This window comes from Benincasa hispida, chromosome 7 (assembly GCF_027475165.1).
Source record: "Benincasa hispida cultivar pf3 chromosome 7, pf3_genome.v1.1, whole genome shotgun sequence".
Classification (NCBI taxonomy): domain Eukaryota; kingdom Viridiplantae; phylum Streptophyta; class Magnoliopsida; order Cucurbitales; family Cucurbitaceae; genus Benincasa; species Benincasa hispida.
This window is the reverse complement of record NC_143484.1, coordinates 26,610,572-26,633,827: the sequence shown is the minus strand read 5'-3', so window position 1 is coordinate 26,633,827 and position 23,256 is coordinate 26,610,572. Positions and strand designations below refer to the sequence as shown.

Sequence of the window (23,256 nt, the reverse complement as noted above, 5' to 3'; positions counted from 1 at the left end):
GCATGTACAACTACTACACTGATTTGACTTAACTAGTCTCTACAAAGGTCGACAACTAATTAAAACCGAATCCATTAAACGTCCTAATTATTAATTAATGTTGGAGATCATTCCATAATTAAACTATATGCTCTTAATTCTATTGAGTTTGATAGCATCCATATAGAATTAAAATTCATATGCATGAAGATTGAGGATTCAAATCTATGGACTAATTCATTGGACAACCTAATTCAATTAATCAATTGGTTCCTTGAACCTAGGTTGAACATGTATTACTAAGATTCTAGTCCAACTTATAAATCTAAGCATTCGCATTCAATCTTATGCTACCGGGGTAAATTCAAGCATATACAAACACAAGGAAACACAAAAGCTCAAAATTAACTAAGATAGATATGTAATTATGATAGGGTTGTCAGTCCAACACATAAACACAAATCTAAATTACATCAAGGTTCAAAGAAAGCATAGAGTTGAAGGATATCAAATTTAAACAAGGAAATCTCAAGAAAATGACCATAGGAACTCTTGTTCAAAGAAACTAGATAGGAATTTCCTAAAAAATTCATAGACAAAATCGAGATAAAGATTTGATCCATCAATTACAATGTAAAATAAAAATTTAAATCCTAAGCTAAGATACTAAAATATGAAAAGAGAAGAAGGAAATTCAAGGTCCACTTTGGCCTCCATGAAAATCAGCCTCCTCCCCTCTCCTTCTTACCTAATTTGGAATGAACACATTTATACAATAGGTGCAATGTTGCAATGCTAGCAAGAGCGTTGCAACGCTCTTGTCGATCCATCCCTCAAGCGTTAGGGTAGAGGTACGATGCTCCATGTGACGCTTGCTTACGGCGAGCATGCGCACGCGGATGCACTGGCGTTCCATTAATCTTCACAGCATAGCAACACTAAGGGTAACGTTGCGATGCTGCCATGTATATGAGCCTACTACCTTACAACGTTGCAATATAGCGTCATGTGAGGGTTGCAATGTTCGGTCTGGGGCATTTTTGTCATTTCTCCTCATTTGATGCCTAAGTGCTCAAATTACCTCCAAATTGCTTCAAATTAACCCCGTTTGACTCCAAATACTCGGTTATACCTCTTCTGTGCTCAATACTTATAAAATAAGATAATTAACATGTACAATCAATTAACGAGCCTAAAATTAAGCTAGGAATTATAACTCTTTTTGAGAGCTATCAATCACATTGAGTTCTTTTATTAGTTTGGGCTCTATGATGTGATCTACTTATTTAAGGCCGCAAATTCCTAATTGAGTATGGACTTAATGGTTAGAAGCCTATTCCTTGTTAATCATGTTTTATTGGGAACCCTAATTTAACTGGTATATAAAGAGACCTTAGGACTATGGTCCCAAATATATCAAAACAATATGCACTCAGTCTTTCTTAAATCTCATCTAGAGAGAGATCCCACTAAGAACATTCGGAGTTTTGGTTGAGGAATAAAATAGTCATCATAAATCTATCATTAATCTCTCAATGGAATCCAGTATATTATTTATTCTTGTTAATTTGGCATGAATGATCCTAGGGTTAATCTATTCTATATAGATTTAAAATAATTATGCTAACAATACCAACTTTAAACCCAACATAAGAACATTAACAAATTCAAATGAACTTTATGCAATTCCCCTGCCCAAACCAATCCACCCACAACCTTTAACCTTTAAATCAATACAACATATGTACCCATCTCAAAATTAATCTCAAACCTAATATAAAACTTAGAACTCACCTTAAGGGCATTAACAAGTTGAATTAAACCAACAGACATTTACACATTTTAAACTCAAACTCAATATAGAATTTAAAACCCAACTTAAACTTAAGCATAACTATGCATTTATCCCTATACCTACTCCTAACATAAGAATCTCAAACTCAATATACTATACACAAATTATACTTTATATAACTATACATTTATGTTGTTACCATAATTTGAGGTTAACAACATACACAGTCTTCTAATTAGTTTAATACCAAAGTGTAAGAGCTCATACCTAATTTAATTTATCTCCTTGTGACTTCATGGGTTGTAAGATTATGGCTTTCACATCATCTATCTCAGTTTCACTTTTTCATTCCATTTTGTCCAATCTAGCCTTTAAGAATTGTATCTCTTGCCATTCATTCTCTGTAATTTGTGAGAAGGATGCACTCAATAATGATTTCTATTTTCTTCTTTTTTAGGTTTCGGTGCCCTAGGCCCATTCCTATCCCTAACACTTGCTCGAATATTTCTTTTCTCGACATTGGTTCAGACCCTTCCTGGGTGGAGGCGTCCTCTCAGCTCGACCATTTGACTATACATCAATAATTTAAACAAATAATTGTGTGACTTCGTCATAGCATTGCAATGCCGCCCCTCAGCATTACAACACTCCAACCTCACATGCACGCACGTGGAGTCCGACAATCGTAGGTTTGAGCCTCAATTTCGTGTTTGCTGCTATTTTATTTTATTATGTAAATTTATTTATTTTTATTAATTAATTTAATTAATTTTTAGGGTGCCAAAACTATGTCCAATATTTGTTGTTCTAATTTTTTGTGCACTGGATGTATGTTTAATTTAATGTTTGAATTTATATTACATAATGTATATCATAGATTCGAAAACCTACCTTAGGATAAATTTGTTCATGCATCATGATTAACTATAAGTGTTATATTTTATGGATGCATGTCTTTACTAGCATGCCCATGCATCATAATATAAATGTTATATTGTTTTGATATATGATGAATTAAGCATGTTCATGCATCATACAAAGTTATAAATGTTAAATGTATGGTGGAATGATAAATATGTATGTTTGTGTTTTATGGATGACAAATATAAATGTTATATTTTCCTAATGAAAATGAACCTTGCATTGAGCATGACACCACTTAGATAAATATAGGAGTTATTTAACCGTCGTAATTAGATGAAAATTATAAGTTTTTTATATGACATTAAAATATAAGTATTATATGTTTAATGAGATAGATTAAAACCTATAATCAAGAGTAGCATGCAAACATAGGTCCGAATCATTTTAAAATGGTTTTAAAACTAATTCATCTAGACCTATGTTGAAAGTATTTCTAATGAGTTTAGAAATAGGTTAATCTTTTAATTTATTTTAATATGATTCACACCATTAAAAGATTAAATTTATAAAATAATCGCCTATAAGGGACCTTTGTTTAAGAAACGTTCCATCTAGGTAGGGGTATTTAAGCTGAGAGAAACGGAACACCTCTACCTAAAAACCGACTTGGAAGTTGGATTGGGCAAGTATTATATAAGCATGCAATAGATAATGATTTGATTAAAGAGTTTAATAAATGAAAACAAGTGTTGTTAAAGCATTCAATATAAATGTTATATCGAACAAATTAAGAAGGACTTAGATGGATTTATTAGCCGTAGTTTAATTAAGTATAATAAAACCCTAAAAATAATAGAATACTTTAGTGGGAGAAAAATGGTATATGGGATATATCAATTTTTAGCTCTCATGTCCTTAAGTGTTTACGGCGTGAGATCCATACTCGGCTTCGTGTCGCCCTGGACGCGGTCTCCCTTTGAAAAGTATTTGCATGGGTCAATGCCAAGTTGGATAGGGAAAGTATTCATAGTAAGTGGGAGAAGGACATGTGTCAACGTATTCTATGGTCTCCTCCATCAGGTTGCACTGTGAGAGTCCTATGGTCCGTCTGCATGTTGTGTTGGAGTGACCATCACTTCGGAGGGCCTGGTTATTGGATTCGGAACAACGTAAACTCCAACAATGGATAAAATTTCTTAGGTTAATCTTCAACAGTTGTCTTTCCTTACGGTAGCTTGTTGAAGTGTACCTTTGGGATCGAAAAAGAGTAGGGTCACACTTATCGAATGACTTAAGCTAGTTAATGAATCCTTGACCGAACAACGGTAGCCAAAAACTATAGGAATAAGAGTTATTATAATATTAGTAATTAATTGAGATTGTCTCAATTCAGAGGAGGGATAGTTGATCACCCTTCGGTGGTTGTTGCTCTAAACCTCTGAAGTATTGTAACGGTAATTTATATCTTTAGTCTTTATGCGATACTACTTCTAAATATGCGTTGTTAATGATATGCTTGTAGTATGCAATAGAGTAATGTGTGTTACAAGTTTCCTTGTGTTGAAACCAAGTATAATTCCAACGCAAGTTTCTCAGAATAATCCGAGGTCGAACACAGGGATTGTTTTCGTTAATGCATTACTTTTGTGATACATGTGACCGGTTTTTACAATTAATAAAGAATTGGGTTTATACAGGAATCTAAAGTGTGATGAAAATAAAATTGCGTTAATAAAATAAAGTTGCATTGAAAATAAAATCCTAAACTAAGATGATACAAGATACAAGATACATGATACTGAGTTCGAGACACTGTGAAGTTATACAAAGAATCGTGGTATGCGATGGCAAGTCTTTATGGATGAATCAGAAAGAGAAAGAGTGAATAGTAAAAACAACGCAAGTTTGTCAATTGCGTTAAAGATGCAACTAAGGTTCCACTTTCCCTTGGCGTACACCTCTCGATGATCGGCCGCGTTCCCATATCTCTATGGTGAAACAGGGATGAACGTGATAAACATAAGGTTGCTTCCATCTCTAGAAGTACTTCTCGCTTTAGATAATGCATTCTTCCAACCTTCTCTCGATAGGTGGAATAACATCTTCACTTCTACTCTCACAGGTGAAGATGCCGTCGAGCATGCTTTAGCTAAACTTAATTATTTCCTTAACAAAAATTAATTTACTTGCTTAATTCTTGCTAACTACCTAGGGAATTAGGAAAATATCATGGAGAAAATGGATTATGGATTAACGGAAATAGACAGAGAGATGATAATGGTAATGATCATAACATTTAATACTAAGATTAAGCTTTTGTTACATGGTGTGAATGAAAGATTAAGAAGATGAATACAGATGATGAAATAGAGATTAGAAACGAATACAGAAAAAGTGTCAACATCTTGACACATATCCTGAACGAAGGTTGTGCTTGCCGGCGTGTGGAAGTAATGGAGAGGAGAGCTTCCCTCTCAAGCTTGCTCTTCTGGTAGAAGTGACCTTCGCACAGAGCTTCAACGGTGGGGATTGGAAGGATTCTTTACCTGGAGACTCACCTCTCGGCCTTGTCTCGTAATTATCCCGGATCTACTCTGGAAATCGCTTCAGATCAGTCTCTCTCTTAGTTCAGTATATGCATATCTCCATGTATTCAAGTATATATTTCAATGAAATTATAGAAGCTATTTATAGGCGAAGCTTGGCTCTTTGACATTGTGGTCCCCACTTTATGGTTAAGGTAGTTTCTGAAATGGTGGAGTGAATATTCCTTCTGTTACGTAATCAACCCATTAGAAATGCACAATTGAAAGCTGTACATGTGTCAGAAGCCTCCGCAATTCCGTTGCTCTTTACATCTTCGATCGATAGCCGCATGCGGTGTTATTTTTTATTACCGCATGCGGTTGAATTTGCGTTGATTACTAAGCTCTTGATCGATTGTCGCATGCACCGTCATTGCGTTGATCATCTCTTCATTTCTGAATGATGGGTGCAATGCGACGTAGATGCGTTGTTTCTTTTATCTTTGAGCCATTAATGCATGCGGTGACTGATTTCCTGCAAAAACAGAAATTGAAACATTTTATTCTACCATCGCGATGGTGTTAGTGAGTGTATTGACGAAAATTTATAATTCTCGCATTTCTTAGCCAATTTCTATACTATCGACGCAACTTTTCTTTCTTTTAGCCGCAATATCGAAATAAAATAATATAAATAACTTGTATTTCTACGAGTTATCAAGTATCATTGCAAAAACTAAGTCAATAGTTTAATTAGGGTTTTTTAATTACTTATTTTTGTTAAGATACTTGTATTTGTAATGGGTTAAGACAAATATAACTAATACGGTCAATTATTCGTTAGTCTTTTCAGCATGTCTTCCACAATCATTTTCTTACTTAAGAATGAAAAAATAAATGGAGAAAATTATGCGATGTGGAAATCTAACATCAATACGATTCTAGTTATAGATGATCTATGGTTCGTCTTAAGGAGGAATATCCTCTGATCCCCGCTCGTAATGCATCCCAAGCATTAACGGATGCATATGACTGCTAGACGAAGGCCAATGACAAGGCTTGTATCTATATCTTGGCGTGTCTGTCTGACGTTCTTACCAAGAAACATGAGGCCATGATCACTGCACGTCAGATTATGGAGTCCCTCTAGGAGATGTTTGGACAACTGTCCTCTCATATTTGACACGAGGCCCTCAAGTATGCTTATAACGCATGAATGAAGGCCAATAAGTTAGAAAACATGTTCTCGATCTAATGGTCCACTTCAATGTGTTCAAGATGAATGGTGTGGTCATTTACGAGTAGAGTTAGGTTTCCTTTATTTTAGAATTTCTTTCGAAGAGTTTTCTTCAATTCCACAACAATGCAGTTATGAAAAAAATAGAGTACACCATAACTACCCTCCTAAATGAGTTACAGACTTATCAGTCTCTTATGAAAAGTAAGGGATTAGTAGAAGGAGAGGAAAATGTTGCCCATTCCAAGAAGTTTCACACGATATCATCCTATGGAACTAAGTTTGTTCCATTATCTTCTAGTTCTAAGAAGATCTAGAAAAAGGAGGAAAGGGAAGACTCCCACTAGTGGAAAAGGCAAGGGCAAGGGCAAATGCTTCCACTGTAATGTGGATGGTTACTGAAAACATAATTCCCCCAAGTACCTCGTTGAACAGAAGAAAGAAAAGGAAGGTAAATACGATTTACTAGTCCTAGATGAAGGGATCAAATCCCGCAACGGAAGTGTTTGTGTGGGAACGCCTTACATCCTGCAATTCGATTTTACATAAAAAAAAATTTATTATACTAAAATAGAATATATAAACATGTAAAATAGCATGCTTTAGGGAAAAATATTAGAACCATTCTTACCTTTGTAGATTCCCAAGTTCCAAGAATGATCCTCTTGAAGTTCCAATCAACGACTCTTCCAAAGATCTTGATCACGAACGATTTCTTGAACAATCTCAAACACAACCACGAGAGTAACCTCGTTATTCTCTAGGATTCCTATAGAAGGATAAATGGTATCCAACTATTGGAAGAGGGAGAGGAGAACAGGCTTTTAAAGAGTAGATATGATTTTCTTTGTGGCTTAGGCAAAATTTTGCATAATAATACTTTTTTTTTTTATGTATTGTCAATGTTCATGTCTCCCAAAGGGGCTATAGGGAGATCTTTATAGAGAGAAGGGCCAAGCCCTTTTTCCTAATCATCTTCCTATTTCCCTTTTCCAATATTAATTAATTAATTGACACTTATTTAATTAATTAGCCCAATTAATTAACACTTATTTAATTAATTTAGCACAATTAAATAACACATATTTTAGTTAATTTGCACATTAATCAAATAACTATTTACACATTAAATCCAATTTAATGCATATATTTAATTATCATAAACATCATATGTATATGTGCAATACATCTTTATTAATTAATTCTTTGTGAATTTAATTCACATGAATTAATTAATTGACTCGTGTTCAAATATTAGTTTCCAATTTAATTTGAACTATAGATTATATCCATAATCAATTATATATTAATCACATTAATACATGGTTCCCTAAAATTAATTTGAACAATACAAATCATCCCTCTTAAATATCATCTAATGAGCTAACAAGGGGACCTGGTAGATATGTAGATTAGAAACTCCAACGATATGAGATTAATTGGCTAAACTCGTTAACCAAGTTAATCAATATTTGTTAACTGGGGGTAGACTCCACTAAAGACCTACAATTACATTATTCTCAAGACAAATATATTTCCATGTCCACGGATAAAAGCCAATAACAACGCTAGTTCTTCACGAGTGTTCTAACTCCAACTGGTTCAAATTACTGTTTTGCCCTTAGGTAATCTCTGACTCTTTAAGTACAAGTTCTCCTCTAATGGACAATATGTTTATGGTCCAACCAATAAATAGAAACCTCTCTTTGGCTAATGAGAGGGTAGTGAAGATACTCTTATACAAGAGTACCTATGAGCGGAAGCAGATCTTTCCAATTCATTGTGACAAAATTTCCATGTTTACATTCACACATACAAATATGCATTAAACAGCTAAATTACCGGCATGCTTTCATATAAATAAACAAGAGAATGAGGACTTACCAGTTGAAGACTTTCTTCAGAACAAATCTTGCTCTCTCCATGAACAGACTTCTTGCGCTCTCGCTAGAACAGCAGCCTATCGTTCAGCACCACTCTGGTCGTCTACCACGAATGGGTTCACACGAACAGTAGGAAATGGAGACGACACCACCACTTGGAGCCCTTAGTATTGTCGAGGTGAGAATCCAAAGTGTGGGCTCTGTTCGGATTTCGTAAAGGTGAGGAGGAAAAGAAATCGTGTACAACAATCAAGCAAGTGGGAGAAGGCAACAACTATCGTATAGTCAAGATGCTTGATCGTTTAGGAAAAACTAGGCGATCGCCTTTATGATCGTTCAGTGAAGCTCATGCGCTAAGTGATCATTTAGGAAAAGGTGGGCGACCATTTAGAGAAGCGTGCACGCGTGTGAGTGATCGTTTAGTAAAATGATGTGTTATCGTATAGGCTCTGATTTACTAAGTGATTGATTGCAAAACATACCGTTAGCTAATTATGTGTGTCTTTTTTATCTCCTTGCAAAAATGAAAACAATTTTCATTTTATTCTTCTGTTAGGAAAACCGAATTGAACCTCGCACTAAGCGCACGACAATTATCCCATAACTGTCCAATTAATAAAATAATAAATATAATCAAATTATATTCATAACCTATAGTTTGATATCATATATCAACCATAGTGTTTTCTCCTCTACTTGATATAAATCATATTTATATCCAATTTCCTCCAAATTAATGTATCTCATACATTTAGTCAATCATATCATATATAATTAACCAGTTCAATTATATCATACATAATCGAACTCCCTCTTGTCAATTTGAACATTTCAAACAAACCCAAAAACTGATTCCCAACTTGTATCCAAGCTACCAAGGGGACCTTATGAACCTATGGCTCGAAGGTCTAATGGTATGTGAATAGCTGACTCACTTAGAAGGCCATTCTTCACCAATCTTTCAATCCTATTGAAATTTATGTGCCCCAATCGAAGGTGCCATAGTTGGGCATTTTCTTTTCGAGAAATTTGTTGACGTTTAGATTGAGTTACGATAGATTTAAACATCTCTACGTTATGGAGAAAACTTAAGGCTAACGATCTTAGCACATACAAGTTGTTTTCCAGTTTAGAGGTACAAATTTCAACACCATCTTTATGAATAAACACTTTATCCACATTAAAATAAAGCCTATATTTACATTGTAATAGACACTTTATAGAAATAAGGTTCCTTTTTAATTCAGGAACAACAAAAACATCTTTCAAAAGAAGAAACCTATTCTGCAAAGTTAACTGGATGCCTCCTACTACCACAGCTGAGACAACATGCCCAGTGCCTACTCACATCATCATCTCACCAGCCTCCTGTTGGGATTGATGTCCTAATTCTCCAGGAGTCTCATTGTTTTGTAAAGATACACATTGTTCAATGAATAAAATAAGTGTTATTTAATTCTGGCATTTACTCATATCCAATAAACAAAGCTCTTTGGTTATCTTATGTGAACTTAAGCATGTATATGTGATATACAAGTGGATCATGCCTTAAATGATAACCTAAATAGGTTTGTAGTATAAGGATTAAGGTGGGATACCTAATCATGGCGACATTACAGAAATGACCCGCTTTGTAAAGGTTTTCAAGTGTTGTAAACTACTACAGATGGTAGATCCTGACCATTCATGTGGAGACGTGGAGCGGGGGTGTCCTATACAAAGAGTTTGTATAAAACCTGGACCACAGATGACTAGACTCTGTATATAACGCTATTGATACTAGAGACTTACATCTCACCTAAATGACCATAGGTGACACGACCTCAATCCTGAGTGTTTTAGGAACTCCTGCATTTGAGGGCGGTCCTTTGATTAGTATGGGTGAGAGTGGTCAGATTGTCAACTCAACATGCCTACCTTCTTGGGGACTTGTCTGATCTGGGAGCTGGGAACTTAATCCACAATATGGAATTCACTCCTTTCCTGAAGTAGGGATAAATAGAGAGATTGTTCCCTTAAGGGCTGATTCCGAGGCTTGAACATAGTGGCCACAACTTCTCTTCGGAAGAGAAGACTTTGTCATAGTAGGACTATGACTTATGTTCATTAGAGGGATCAGTGGTACTTAAGAAGACAGATGTAACTACATGGGCATAACGGTTATTGACCCAGCTGTACTTACGAGCGATTTGTGAAGGGTTGTCACACTGTTGATTGGTTAAGATGGATACATAATATATCTGTGGTAAAGAGAGTTCAGCTGTCGGTCTTTAATAGAATGTCTGGCAGTTAATGGATGGTGGATCCTGTGACTAAAGAGTTTAGTCAGTTATTCACGTACCGTTGAAGCTTCAAGCTACAGGTCCATGAGGTCCCCTTGGTAGCTCAATAGATTTAGTTGAGGATCAGTTTTTGGTGTTGATTTGAAATGTTGAAATTGACAATAGGTATTTTGATTATATATGATATAATCGGTTTGATGTATGAGATACATCTAGTGGAGGATTGATGTAAATGAGATTTACATTAAGTAACATGGAATAGAAAAAGAACTATGGTTTATATGTTTCATGAGATGAAATATTAAAATTATAGGTTATAAATATAGTATGATAAGTTGGTTATCATTTATATTTATAATAATATTAATTATTGGATAATTAATACTTTTTCTTTTAAATAACCAAAGTAGTGGGTGGTTATTGGATCATGGTAACCGTGAGTTTAAAAGGAAAGTGGTTTCCTATTTCAAGAAAAAAGAGTTTTTTACAAAATATTGAAAAGGATTTTAAGCTTTCTCTCGTGAAAAAGAAACTCACGAAGTCGTCAAGTAAATTCGGATCTACTAAACGACGGCTGGGCGAGCTAAACGATCGTGCAGGTGCAAGCTAAACGATCGTGCAGTATTTACTAAACGATCGCATAGTTCTGCTAGACGATCGTTGGCCCAAGATAAACGATCGTGTAATGTCTCTAGGCGACAGACCGAGCTAAATGATAAAGCTAAACGATCTCATAGCTTTTGTTAGACGATCGCATAGCTTTATCCAAACGATTAGGCATCGACCTATACGATAGGTCTTAGCCATCTCCCACTTGCCCAGTTGTGTACGCGATCGATGTTTCCTCCTTCGTCTGCCTCATACCAAGTCTGAACAGAGCCCACCCTCTAGATTCTCACACCGAGAATACCAAGATCGCCTTGTTGGTGGTGTCAAACTCAACTCGACACCGTCGAGGTTTTCTGGAGGCCGTTCGTGGTGCTGTGGAGGTCTTTCGCTGTTGCGGAGGAGATCATGATCTATCACACCCCGCCCCATACCACCTTCTTAGCCTAGGAAAGGGCGTGACTAATTTCAGTTATCAATCCTTTCATTGACACTTACTGCCTAATAACTCTTATGGAAATAACTCTGATACCAATGTAAAAATTGAACAATCAACTGATTAAGTAGGCCCATTTTATTTTACAACAATGTAACATTTATACAACTTCAAGATTTAATTACAAGTTTACAATAACAACTGTAAAATCCTCCAGAAGTGTGACTGTGGCACGTGGCAGACCTTGACCTTAGCAGCACCCTGGAACTTCTCACCTTTCACTACCTGAGAAAAGGAAAAACATTTGGAAAGCATGAGCTATAAAGCCCAGTGAGTGACCAGAAAACTGATTTTTATCAGAAGAACTACCCCACACTTGGGTACTTTTGCTCAGATACCTTCTCAACTGTGTCCTTCAGTATCGAGCTACTTTGATACCTTCTCAAATGTCCTTCAGTATCGATTTTTAAGTAAAACTAGTCATAAAATAACTTTCTTTAATTAAACTTAGAAAACATGTCTTTATTTGAAAGATCTTTCTTTAGTATATGGTTTCTTAAAACATTGAAAACATTTTAGTTACTAACCTTGATCGTTTAGGAACCTTCATCTCTAGAAGTTCCTTTGTCACTTCGGGCTCCCTTTTGAACCCTAAAATCCAGATTCAACTTAAAGCTCAGATTACTCATAGTTATAGGCTTTATCTAGAGATACTTCCTTCTACACATATGCTCTAAAATGTCTCGGAATCTTAACCTAAATTCTTAGCTCAAAAAATCTCGTGGTTTGGCCGAAATCATCAAAACATCAAGACTGGCCCAGCTTACCCGACAGCTCGACCCTTCTGTATTTTCCTCATTCTCCAGCCCGATTCCTTGGAGCTTCTTCTCCGGCAGCCCCACCATGAAAACTATACTCTTTTAGATTTCAGATGGCTTTGGAATCACATGAAATGCACGATTATTCTGGGAGAACTCCTCGTTCCAATTTGATGTTGCTTTCCAGACTTCACTGTCCAATGTGTCCTCTTTGAATTTCTATGTCCAACGCATGGATTTTGCTTTCAACGTAAGGTTTCCTCAACTTTACCACTCTTTTTTATGTATTTTGAGTTGTGATCTGAAGAATGAAGTCTTTTGTCTTATTTATAGGCGTCCAAGATTGCTCCATGGCCGACACCTCCTACTTGGCCGCATGACCAAGTGTCTCTTCCTTACACCATCAACGCAATCTTGCATCAGCACAACCTAATGTGTCTTCTTCTCCTTTTACCAACGCATAGCCCTTACCTTTATATGTCTTCTTATGCTGCCACCTTCTTTACTTAAGGCTTAAGAATTATTCCAAACAAGCCACATGTCCGGATGACATCCTCCATGAGTTCATCCTTCATATGCGTCCACAAACTCTTGGATGTTCAACGCATCAATTCCATTTTCCTTCCTTCAACCGCATGCCATCACCAACAACCCTTCCAATGCCTCAACACAACTTCTTCCAACGCATTGGTCCCTTCCAACGCATCAACACAACTTCTTCCAATGCATTGTAGTTCCCTCCCAACGCCTCAACACAACTTTCTATACTTAGCCAAATTTCCAAATTTTCCCTTTTCCCAAGTACTCTTTCCAAGATCTTGTGGCCAATGCATAGCAATGCCTAGTCCAACACTAAGTCAATTTTCAGGGATTTAAGCTTAACTCAAAGCTACTCAAGGAAAATCTATTCAACACTTAGAAATTTCCTTCTCTTCAACATAGGATTTAACTTTCTCCTAGTTAATCCTCTAATCACCTGCTTAAGTAGGAAAAATGGAAATCTAGGTTTCACATGATCGAGGAGATCGTTGAGGACGAGCGCGAAGTGTTCGTGCTGTGTTCGTTGCGGTGTTACGATCGTGTAGATCTGGCATTCGTGGTCATTGTTGTTCGAGCGTTCGTGCGCAACGAATCGTGGAGATGCATCCTCATATGTACATAGAGTTTGATCTCTGTTCATTTGAGTTTATTCATGCTGTAATTTCTCTATATGAATTGTATAATCGTTTGTATTGAAGTCGACTGTAAATATATGTTCATTCATGATTGTAATTTGGAATAGTCTTGTTCTGCTGCTCATGGAAATGTCGCTTCCAAATTTCTTCAATTGTTATCAAAGCTAGGTTCTATGATATTCCAAATTAGAGATCTGAATTGAATGCTTTTTACAGTCGTGGTGGGTTTCTGCATTTGTAGTTAACCGTTTTCTGCATTTGTGGATGAATTTGATGAACGTTTCACGTTTTAAATTGCCTTTCTGTTAAAGCTTTAGTTATTACAAAGTGTTAATTTTAAAGGGCTCCTGTGTTTTTAGGCGAAATTAACATCGCAATCGAGTCTGTAATTCGAAAAATTCTAGTTCGTCGAGTCGTTCATGATGAAGCTTCGGTGCATGGCGATGTAGTTCTCAACGAAGAAGAAGACCAAGCATTGGTCAGATCGTGTAGCCTCAGATAAACGATCATAGGGATTTTACTAAGCGATCATTTAGATATTTTTTTTCTAGACGATTGTGTAGTATTTTCTAATCGATCGTTTAGTTAATGCTAAGCGATGGGATAAATTGTTTACCATATCGCGTAGCATTGGTTGCGTGATCGTGTAGGCACTGGAGGTAGGCAATCGTAGTGGGAGCATGCAATGCTCGTCGTTTAGTAGAAGGTGCGCGCTAGACGATCATGTTGTTATCAAGCTTCATCGCTTAGTTATTACCTATGCGATCACGCGTATGCGATACGGAGACCCTAGCTAAGCAATCGCTTAGGTGATGGTGCTTCGCGACATCGTAGTCGCTTAGACGATCGCAGAAGGTGGCTGTTGTGCGGAGCGCGCTAAGCGATCGTGTACTTCTGGCTTCATCGCTTAATAAAGGTACACGATCGTGTAGTAATAACTAAACTATCGTCTTCTGGCTTCATCGCTTAATAAAGGTACACGATCGTGTAGTAATAACTAAACTATCGTTTGGATTTTTCTAGATCATCGTATATTAAATGCTAAATGATTGTTTAACTTTAGAGTACTGGTAAGCGATAGAATGAAGTGTTTGTTTTATCATGTAGACGATCGTGGGGTGCTTAGTACACGATGGTTGGAGAAGCGATGCTTTGCCGAGTGGTTCAAGACCCGGTTCGCCTGTTTGAACTAGAGACTCTTTGTCTTTGTAATAGTTAGCTTTCCTTTTTGTGTTTTAAGGAAATTTTACCTAGTTCATCAACTCTTATTGCTTATACATGTGATGTATGGTACTTATATACCAAAGGGTTTGTCATATAGTTAAAAACCCACCTTAGGTTGTGCAATTATTCATGCATCATGTATTATTAAAGTTATAATATTGCATGAAGAAATTACTTAAAAGCATGCACATGCATCATGAAATATAAGAGTTATATTTTGCATGCATTGAGTATTATCATGCATCATCCTTTTATTAAAAATGTTATAGTCTAAAGGTGAATGGAAGCATGTTTTGCGTGTTTCATTGCAGTTTTGTATAAGTGTTATATAAAAGAAGTAGCAATGAATGGATAATGCATTGAGCATGACACTTAAGATTTTTATAATTGTTATGAATGCCTTGTATGTGTTAGCTTAGCATTGTGGTTGTTTCCGTTTATAAGTGTTATAAAGGAAATTAGACCTAAAATCAATAATTCAGAGTTGCATGTGGACTTAGGGTGAACTCAAGTTTTTTAAAAGGGTTTAAAAATTAGATTGAGATAGACCTAAGTTTTAATGGTTCTAAAGAGTTTAGTAACCTAGATTAATCTTTTAAAATCGGTTTAATAAGATTAAATTGGTTGAAATAAAAGATTAAATTTGTTGTAAATCTATCTATAAGAGACCTTTTGTCTAAGGCAGATTCTGGCTAGGCTGTGATTCTTAAGTTGACAGAAACCTAACACCCCTACTTGGGAATCTACATGGAAAGGTGAATTAGATAGATTTTCAACAAGCATGCGACGTTTTGGTCAAAGACTTCGTTAAAGAGTTTAATGGATGATGATAAAAAATTGTTTCACTATCCAAGGTAAAAGTTACTCTTGGGAAAACCTAAAAGTCACTTAGTTATAATCCTTAGCTGTGTTTTTTTCTAAGTAAGCTAAACCCTAGGTTATAAAATACTCAGTGGGAGGAAGAGGAGTATCAGATATGTCTATGATTCCATTCACGTTTCTCTTTTTATGTTCATACCGTGAGATTCATGCTTGGCCTCGAGATACCCAGGATGCATCCCCCTTCGGATGGTGTTTGCATGAGTCAATATCAAGGTGGGCGGGAGAGTATTTATAGTAAGTGGGTGAAGGGTATGTGTCAACACGTCCTATGGTCTCTGTCATTGGTTCACACTGTGAGATCATTCTGTATGCCCTCATGTCGCCTTCGGAGCATCCCCCTTCAGATGGGTTTTGTGCAGTTGGTCAATATCAAGGTGAACTCCAGAAATGGATAGGGTCACTTTAGGTTTTGCCCCAATCAGATTTTTTCCCTTCGGATTGGCCTTTTGGGATGGATATCTAGGGCTTAAAATGGCGGGTCACACTTATGGGAGATTGTTAAGTAAGTTAATGATCTCTTGGCCAAATCAATAATGGATTGTTGTTATAGGAACAAAAGCTGTTCTGGTATTGATAACTGGTTGAGAACTTCTCAATTCAGAGGAGGGATAACTGACCTCCCTTCGGCAGCTTTTTTCCTAAACCTTTGAAGCATCATTGCAAAACTAGATGTCACACAAGGTTCTTGTTAGTTTTGCTAAAACCTTATTGGATGTTGTTTTGTTTTACAACGGGTATTTGCTCAAAACCTAACGTAGGTCAATGTGTTTTTCTTTTCAGCAACTCGTTAGTATTTCCATTTAAAGCTTTTAAAAATGGCCGATTATTTACAGTGGAAAGAATCGTGTGAAACGAATTTCGTGGCAAACAACCTCGATCCCACTACTCTTCAAAAGAGGAGACAAGACAGTAAATATGATTTATTGGTCTTGGAGACATGTCTGGTAGAGAATGATGATTCTGCCTGGATCTTTGATTCAGGTGCTACCAATCATGTCAGTTCCTCTTACTAAGGATTCAGTTCCTGGCAAACATTGCCACAGGGAGAGATGACTCTTCGAGTCAATACTGGTGAGGTTGTTTCAGCTGTTGCTGTAGGCAGGCTGAAGTTATTTGTTGACAAGAAACGTTATTTGTTACTGGATAATGTTTTTGTAGTTCCTCATATTAAGAGGAACTTAATCTCGGTTTCTTGTCTCATTGAACAAGGCTACACCGTCTCCTTTTCTGAGAATAAAGTGTTTATTTTCAAGAATGGAATGGAGATTGGTTATGGTTCAATGGAAAATAACTTATATGTACTAAGGTCGTTAATCATAAAAGCCTTGTTTAACACTGAAATGTTCAGTACGGCAACAACAGCTAAAATACCAAAGGTTTCTCCAAAGGAAAACGCCCATCTTTGGCATCTTAGGTTAGGTCACATCAACCTCAATAGGATTAAGAAGTTGGTGAAAAGTGGACTTCTAAAGAGTTTAGAAAAAAACTCCTTGTTGGTATGTGAATCATGCCTCAAAGGCAAAATGACCAAATGACCTTTTACTTGAAAAGGTTACAGAGCTAGGGAAGCCTTGAAGCTTGTACATTCAGAACTCAATGGTTCGATGAATGTTAGAGCTCGAGGTGGGTATGAATACTTCATCTCTTTCATAGATGATTATTCAAGGTTTGGGTATCTCTTCCTAATGCAACGTAAGTCTGAAGCCCTTAACAAGTTCAAGGAGTATAAGGCTGAAGTTGAAAACTTGTTAGGTAAAAAGATAAAAACACTACGATCTGATCGTGGTGGAGAGTATACAAACCTCCAATTCCAGAACTATATGATAGAACATGAGATTGCGTCCCATATTTTGGCCCCTGGTACACCTCAGCAGAATGGTGTATCAGAAAGGAGAAACAGGACTTTGTTGGAAATGGTTCGGTCTATGATGAGTTATGCTCATCTTCTATGATCTGAGTGAGAACAAAGTGCTTATTTCCACTAATGCTATCTTCTTGGAAGAAGATCACATGATGGATCATAAGCCATGAAGTAAGCTCATTTTACGTGAGATCTCAAGTGAGATTGAGACTGCTGAGGGTTCAACAAGAGTTGTTGAACAGGCCGAAAGATCAACAAGAGTTGTTAAGGTCAGGACGTCTAGTCAACCAGCTCAAGAATTGAGACTGCCTCGATATAGTAGGAGGGTTATGAACCGACTAGATCACTACATGAGTTTAACTGAAGCCCAAAACGTCATTACAAATAATGGGGTCGAGGATTCGTTGTCTTTTAAGAAAGCAATGGAGGATTTGATCACTAGATGATGGTGAAGATGTTCCTCAAGTATTTTCGGAGAACGAAGGATTACATCTTGTATATGAAGCTAAGGATCTAATCCTTATGGGATACAACGTTGCTGATCTCTTTACAAAGGCCCTCACGGCTAAAGTGTTTGAAGGTCACCTGGAGAGTCTGGGTATACGGGACATGCGACATCTTGTCTAGGACAAGTGGGAGATGATACTGGGGTATGCCCTAGTTTATTGTATATTGTACATTTTTATTTTGTATCGTACATTAGTCTCCCAAGTCATTAAGATAAATGGGAGATTGTTGGGATTGGTGTCCTAATTCTCCTTGAGTCTCGTTGTTTTGTAAAGATACACATTGTTCAATGAATAAAATAAGTGTTATTTAATTCTGGCATTTACTCATATCCAATAAACAAAGCTCCTTAGTTATCTTATGTGAACTTAAGCATGTATATGTGATATACAAGTGGATCATGCCTTAAGTGATAACCTAAATAGGTCTGTAGTATAAGGATTAAGGTGAGATACCTAATCATGGTGACACTACAGATATGGCCCGCTTTGTAGAGGTTTGCAAGTGTTGTAAACTACTACAGATGGTAGATCCTGACCATTCATGTGGATACGTGGAGCCGGAATGTCCTATACAAAGAGTTTGTGTAAGACTTGGACCACGAGATGACTAGACTCTGTATATAATGCCGTTGATACTAGAGACTTACATCTCACCTAAACGACCATAGGTGACACGACCTCAATCCTGAGTGTTTTGGTAATTCCTACCTTTGAGGGCGGTCCTTTGATTAGTATGGGTGAGAGTGGCCAGATTGCATTCTCAACATGCCTACCTTCTTGGGGACTTGTCTGATCTGGGAGCTGGGAATTCAATCCACAATATAGAGTTCACTCCTTTCCTAAAGAAGGGATAAGTAGAGAGATTGCTCCCTTAAGGGATGATTTCGAGGCTTGAACATAGTGGCTACAGCTTCTCTTTGGAAGAGAAGACTCAATCATAGTAGAACTTTGACTTATGTTCATTAAAGGGATCAATGGTACTTAAGGAGACAGATGTAACTACAGAGGCATTATGGTTATTGGCCCAGCTGTACCTACGAGCGATCTGTGAAGGGTTGTCGCACTGCTGATTGGTTAAGATGGACACATAATATATCTATGGTAAGAAGAGTTCAGTTGTCGGTCTTTAGTGGAGTGCCTAGTAGTTAACAGATGGTGGATCCTGTGACTAAAGAGTTTAGTCAGTTATTCACGTATCGTTGGAGCTTCAAGCTACAGGTCCATGAGGTCCCCTTGGTAGCTCAACATTTTTGCTCTTTTCACCTTTTGACTCTTTTTGGTTGGAGAGATGCTTCTTGAATTGCTTCTTTCTCTCGATGAAGTTCTTATACTTACGTGAAAGATAGGCAACATCATCTTCATCAAGGTCATCTTCATCTTGGGAGTCAACTTCTAAAGAGATAGTCTTTAAAGCTATACTCTTTTCTTTCTTTTTCTTCTCATCCTCCATGTTTTTCTTGATCTTTATCTCATGCGTCAACAACGAGCCCATGAGTTCATCAATGGAGAGAGATTTGAGATCCTTTGCCTCTTGAATGGCGGTGACTTTAGGCTCCCATTGTTTAGGCAAAGACCACAATAGCTTCTTTATCTTCTCAAGACTTGAGTACTTTTTCCCAAGTTCTTCTAAAGCATTGACAATGTTAGTAAATCTAATAAACATATCGGAAATAGCTTCATTTTCATCAATTTTAAACATTTCATATTGATGAACTAACATGTCAATCTTTGTTTCTTTTACTTGACTAGTTCTTTCATGAGTAATTTCTAATTTATCTCATATCTCTTTAGCGGTTTTGCAAATAGACACTCTATTATACTCAACTTTATTCAAAGCACAAAATAAGCAATTAATAGCTTTGGCATTTAAAGAGCATGCATTCTTTTCATTTATTGACCATTCTTCCTTAGGTTTTATAGTGCTAACACCATCAACATATTTTGTTAGAATTTTAAAACCTTCCTCAACAATATCCCATAAATTATAATCAATAGAAAGCAAGAAAAATCTCATTCTATTTTTTCAATAACTATAATTAGTACCATTAAAGAAAGGAGGCTTCGGAATAGATTGACTATCGGTAAAAGGGATAAAACCTAAAGTTGCCATAGCTCAAAAACAATTAAGTTTATCAAGAAATAAATATTTCAAGAAGAGAAACCCGCTCTGATACCAATTGTTGGATCGATATGGCAACCCTAGAGGGGGGTGAATAGGGTTTAATTAAACTTTTTTTCTAAATTAACCCAATTAAACTAATTAATACACTTTTTATAAATAATAAGAAAAAATCAATTTATGCCACAAATAAGATGACAAAAATGTGACAATTTAATTCTATCAAATTTTAGCAAATAAATAAGAACAAACTAAAACATATAATAAATTTCTTAAATTAATTGAAAAAATAAAAAGGAAAGAGTTAGAGAAGAAGACACCGTAATTTTTATAGTGGTTCGGTCAAACTCGACCTACTCCACTCCCCAAGCGCCTCTTGGGAATTTGAATAAAATCTTTCCGACTCTTTCCATGGATTAGAGCTCAACTGTTACACCACCGCTCCTTTTACGGGTTCAAGAGAAAACCCGATCCTTTCCACGGTTTAGGATCAAATCATTACAAATATTGGAATTTTTTTAAGAACACAATACAACTCTCACTAGAGTGGATTTACAAGTTTAAGTACTCAATATGTTTATCCTCACAATACAATAACACTCTCTCAAGAATAAGATGAAAAGAAAAAAAAAATTGGGAACTTAGAGAGAGCAAAAATGAAACTTTTGAGTTTTGGAGGATTATGAAATGTAAAATTTGTTAGTTTAAAATTTGGAGAGGAAGATGGTTTATACAGAGATGGAAAAATGTTTAGAAACCACAATTAATTTGGACCATTGGATTTTGGAAAAGAAAAATCAATGGTGGAGATTTTAAACTAAACAGTCGTTAGATACAAACAAAATATAATATTAAATTTCTTTTATTTTGAAATTCATTTTCTTTTTAAAATTAATCCAAAAAAAAAAATACCATGTGTCAAAAACTAGCCCTTAGACACAAACATAAAATAATATTAAATTTATTTTCCTTTTAATTCATTTTCTTTTTAAATTCATTCTTTTTAAAGTCAATCCAAAAATAAAAAACATACCATGTGTAAAAAAACTAGTCGTTAGACACAAACATAAAATAATATTAAATTTATTTTCCTTTTAAATTTCTTTTTAATTTCAATTTTTTATTTTAAATCAATCCAAAAATCAAAAGTCCATCATATGTTATTCTCTTAATGATCCACCATTCAACCAATATACTGCCACATGTCTACATGCAAATGGTCTGGTTATGCCACATCATCCACTACGGTATTTTCTCTATAGACTTGTTTCGGTCATATCGTCTTCGTTTTAACTCCGATTTGAGTGATCAAGAGGTGTTGGAATCATTGTTCCGAGCTCTACACTATGGACATATTAAAATACTAAGATTTTCAGTAATTAAAAATTGAGTTTGTTATCAACAAAACATTGATTAATTAATTAATTAAAATTAATTAATCTGAGATTAAGAGCCAAAAAGCTAACAAAGTGTTTAGGAAACACCATATGGCCATGGAGAGAATGCAAAGGTCAGTTCAAAATTTAGGGACGTAAAGGTACTATGATTATGAAATCTGTAAAATTGGTGTCAAGACAACCTTTTTGAATGGTCATCTTGACGAGTATTTACATGTCTCAACCATAAGGGTTTATTGAATAGGGTCAGGAGCAAAATGTTTGCAAGCTTAATAGATCTATTTATGGATTGAAAGAGGCACATCGACCCTGGAATATAAGGTTTGACATTGCAATCAAATCTTATGGCTTTGAATAGAATGTTGACGAACCTTGTGTTTACAAGAAGAAAGTCAACAAGTCTATAGCTTTCTTGGTCCTTTATGTTGATGATATCCTGCTTATTGGGAATGAGACAGAATTCCTTGTTAACGTAAAGAGATGCCTAGCATTACGATGTTGTTGGAATCCAAATTGTTCAGAATCGCAAGAATAGAATGCTAGCATTATCTCAAGCATCTTATATTGTCACGATGTTGTCAAAATATAACATGCAAAATTCCAAAAAGAGTATGTTACCTTTTAGAAATGAAATTCATTTGTCTAAGGAATGATGCCCTAAGAAACCTCAAGAAGTTGAGGAAATGAAAAGAATTCTTTATGCATCAGTAGTCGGAAGCTTAATGTACACTATGTTATTTATGTTGGGTTTTATGTCCTTAAGTTTGTGATTTCTAAATAATAAACTTATTTTGTTATCAATAAAGATGTTATTGAGGCTTATTCAATAAAGTGTTATTGAATGTATAAATTGCTCATTTCGTTTTAGAAAGAAGAATAAATCTAATAAACAAAATATCCATGGATATTATAATAATACTTTAACTTTATGTGGAGACATAAGAGTGAATCAAGTTCAGTAAATAGCCAAAATGGTCTATGGTATACCAATATGACTCGGTACCTTATTCTGGTAACCTATTGGATGCGACCCACTCTGTAGTTGTTACAATTTGTTGTAAAGTGTTACAAACGAAGTAATCCTGATTCGTTCATGTATTGACATGAGGAGTAGGGGCGTCCTATGCAATGGATTTGCATAAGATCGGACCAAGAAATAAGTCACTCTTACTTTATAATGTTGTTTACTATTTAAGACTAATTATTTCAAAGCGATGACCTAGGTAACTTGACCTTAATCCTGAGATAACTATGAACTTCTGTTTATTTGGGATTATCTTTAGATTTGCATGGGTGAGGGTTGACTTAACAGCGCCGGCTCAATGACCTTCCATTTTAGAGATAAGATCAAGTAGATAGCTGGGGATATAGGGTGCATGATGGAATTCGCAGGTAGATAGCTGGGGACATAGGGTGCAAGATGGAATTCGCTCCTACCCGTTTTTAGGGATAGTAGAGAGTGAAGGAAATCGAAATCGAGGATTTCCATGAGTAGCGAAAAGATCATTCCAAATTACAATCATATATGAACTTTACAATTACAATCGCAAACAGAAACTATACGATCGTCTAGCTTTTTTTCACATCATCTAATGCTCGAAGCTAAACGATCGTCTAGCACTGAACCTCAACGATGATATGAATAGAGGCTGAAATACTGGAAT

At 35.9% G+C, this 23,256-nt stretch overlaps 1 long non-coding RNA gene across 1 annotated transcript; it reads right to left on the bottom strand.

Moving 5' to 3' along the window:
- Nucleotides 1-4,913: 4,913 nt before the first annotated feature.
- LOC120081187 (uncharacterized) lies at nucleotides 4,914-7,171 on the bottom strand. The gene is made up of 2 exons (XR_005482703.2): nucleotides 7,032-7,171; nucleotides 4,914-5,698 (listed from the first exon to the last, which is right to left on the bottom strand). It is a non-coding gene; the product is annotated as an uncharacterized LOC120081187 (long non-coding RNA).
- Nucleotides 7,172-23,256: the final 16,085 nt, after the last annotated feature.